Here is a 3,219-nt window from a genome sequence, read left to right on the forward strand (position 1 = left end):
ATGGGAAAAATGCCTGAATTCTGGATTTCAAATTTTAACTGGAAAATGTTTTTATGCTTTAACAAATAATTATATTTTGTGCTATTAAAATGAAGCCAAAATACTTAAATTATAATGACATTACATCATGATTTCTAGAGAAACAAAGTTAATATTTTTGTTACAACTAAAAAAGTTAATGTTTTTTATTATGTAGTCGTGTGAATAAATATTTCACGTAAATAAATGATTGTTTTATTCTAAATATGTCTTAATGAACCTGTTATATATATATATATATATATATATATATATATATATATATAACCATTATATTGAAATTATCTTTACAAGCCATATAATGTAGTGTTTTATTTTGGGGTCTGTCGGAACCCACCAGGCGCTCGACGGTAATTTCTTCACCAGGCACCCCGAAGGTTAATTATAAAGAAATGTATATAACAATTAATTAATAATCTTTGATTTTCAGATGGGAAAAACATTACACTCTATCTTCTCGATTCTCTTAAAATTGAAAAAAAATCCTAGATCAGGAGCAATATTGCAACCAGATATTCGCTACCAATTCTACAAAATGAATTTTTAGTATGTGATTTCTGAGCTTTGATAATAATTGTGGTGAGAATTTGAAATTTTATGTCACTTATGCTCTATTTTTTATTTATTTTTTTGTTGAAAGGAGGTGATGCAAGAGTGGCAATTTTTTAAAAATGTACCTCTGAAAAAGATTTTTTATGGGAAACTGGTCTTCATGTAAGTGTTAGATACAAATATTTTTCAAAAAACTTTAAAAGGCAACCTTTTAGAGAAGTTTCTAACTTATAATCAACTACCAGTATTTACTATCCATACCACTACCTGGACAACTAATAGGTGTAAGAGATGACATTTGTATTACGAACAATTGGTGACGAAAATTAAAATGCATTTTCACACAATTAACAAGAGAAAGATATAAAAAGTTTTTTGCTATCCACTTAATTTTACATAACAGTGTTTGTCATTCCCACAAATATGTATTTCAATTTTAACATATTTTTACTATTTCTTAATTTAGAAAACTGATTTGTATAGATAATTTCAAATCATTTTTTCAGAAACTACCTGAATCCAAAAAACTAAAAAAGGCAAAAATTTATCCTGGCTGTATGTGTGTAGGTATGTGTTCGCATCTACCTCGCTTAATATTGCAGGATGGGGTAATGATTAAGAAATGAAATTTGGCACAGTACTTATGTATAAAAGAAGCATTTTAGCTCATTAAATTTTGGTTCGTAGAATAAGTTTATGTACCCTTTACCGCACTGATATAAATTAACATTGTTTCTGATGAATTATATACATAATTATTAATTAAATTTTTAGATTAGAAAGGAATTAATATATAGTTATACTTACTTTATTGCAGTTATATTCTTGAAATATTTTATGCAGAACTGCTTCAGATATTTTATAGTTTATTTAAAAAAAAAATTAACATGAGCAACTTTTCCTCTATAAATCTGTTTCGTAATTGTTTAGTAACAAGAAATGTGTTGAAACTTTTCATCCTCGAAAAGATTTAATATCCTATTCTATTAAAAAGATGTGTGCAACTGTAGAAAACATATGACATCACAGTTGAACATTCTCGTAATGAACGCAGCACTGATGTCATGTGATGCACTCAATTGGGCTAACCTGCTTGAATGAGGAAGAGGGGACATACCCAATTTGTACGACTCATACTACACTTCGGCAGTTATAAATTATTAATATATTAATTAGTAAGTAAATAAATAAAATGTTACTTTATTTTATTTATTTATTTACTTTACTAATTTTATTTTACTTTATTTACTTACTTATTTTATTTATTTACTTACTAATTTACTTACTAATTAATATATTAATTAAAATAATTTAATAAAAACAAACTGGATAATTTTATTTTATTATTCTTAGAACAGCAATATGAAATCTTTCTGATAATAAGGGAAATCAACTTTTGCTAAACGTTATAAAACAGTTTTGTATAAAAAGAATTACGTATACTTTTATTTTTTAAAATATTTTTTAACGAACTATAAAGCATATGAAAGTTTTTAACTAAAATCAATTCAACAATAAGTTAGTAGTATATATTCGATCAAGTAAGTAACTATATTATTATATACATGAATTTTTACAGATAAGGATTGTATCGATAATTTGCCAGTAGTAGTGTTAATTTATATATAAATATATGTACTATATATTTTCATCAAGAATTTCTTTTAAAATATTTTAAAAAGTATGAAATCTTATCCATTTTTAAATTTCTTTCGCAGTTATCACCTTTCTTTCAGGAAAATGCATAGGATTTGCTTCTACATCTACTTATGTGCCACTGTTTTCTTATGGCAAATATGGTTAATTACTCGGTTTAATAATAATTATAGCTTAATTTAATTGTAATTTTATCTTTATGAAGTGTGAATGCACTTAGATGTAGACCATGCGGAACGTACGTGTGCCATAACAAAAGTGTTGATGAATGTCCTTCTGGCCTTGTGACTGATATCTGCAATTGCTGTCTCGTTTGTGGAAAAGTAATAAATTATTAATTAAATTAATATTAAATTGTAATAATTTGCGAATAAAAACGTGTGATTACTTTCTCCTTTATTTTTAGAGTGAAAATGAAAATTGCGGAGGACTTTGGAATCGATTGGGGAAATGTGGAAAGGGACTTTATTGCAAAAAAGAGAGCAAAGATCCATACAGTCCTGGAATCTGTATAAGAAAATAATTAATAAAAGATGTAAAATCGCTATTGTAACACCAATATGAATTAAAAATTAACTTGCAAATATAAAAAATTTGTGATTTTTCCTCTTACATTTATCTCATCATCAGTAAAATGCGACGTCCATTTAACGTTCATAAGTAATGTTCATGAGAAAATGAGGCGAGATCTATTAATATCTACAGAGGTGCCTAATCCTGTTTATTCTCATCTCGTATCCAAGAATGGATCGCCGTGAACACGACAAGAATATAAAAACCAACATTAAACATATTTTTATGATTTATGATTCTACTCTTCACGTTGTTTATATTTGAATACAGGATTCTATATTACCTGTTGATATTCTGAAAATATATTTTACAATTTGTCTCACACCCTTTAAGAAATTGTGCTTTTTTACAGCAAAACTTCTAAAGAAAATTCAATTCTTCGGCGATTTCAATTAAACC

The 3,219-nt window shown here is 26.6% G+C and overlaps 1 long non-coding RNA gene across 1 annotated transcript; it reads left to right on the plus strand.

Annotated features, from left to right (window-relative positions):
- The first annotated feature begins 1,948 nt into the window (after positions 1-1,948).
- Positions 1,949-2,464, plus strand: LOC136968911 (uncharacterized). Its single transcript, XR_010879724.1, has 3 exons — positions 1,949-2,132; positions 2,310-2,381; positions 2,453-2,464. It is a non-coding gene; the product is annotated as an uncharacterized lncRNA (long non-coding RNA).
- Positions 2,465-3,219: the final 755 nt, after the last annotated feature.

This window comes from Centruroides vittatus, unplaced genomic scaffold (genome assembly GCF_030686945.1).
Source record: "Centruroides vittatus isolate TY-2023 unplaced genomic scaffold, ASM3068694v2 contig_1658, whole genome shotgun sequence".
NCBI lineage: Eukaryota > Metazoa > Arthropoda > Arachnida > Scorpiones > Buthidae > Centruroides > Centruroides vittatus.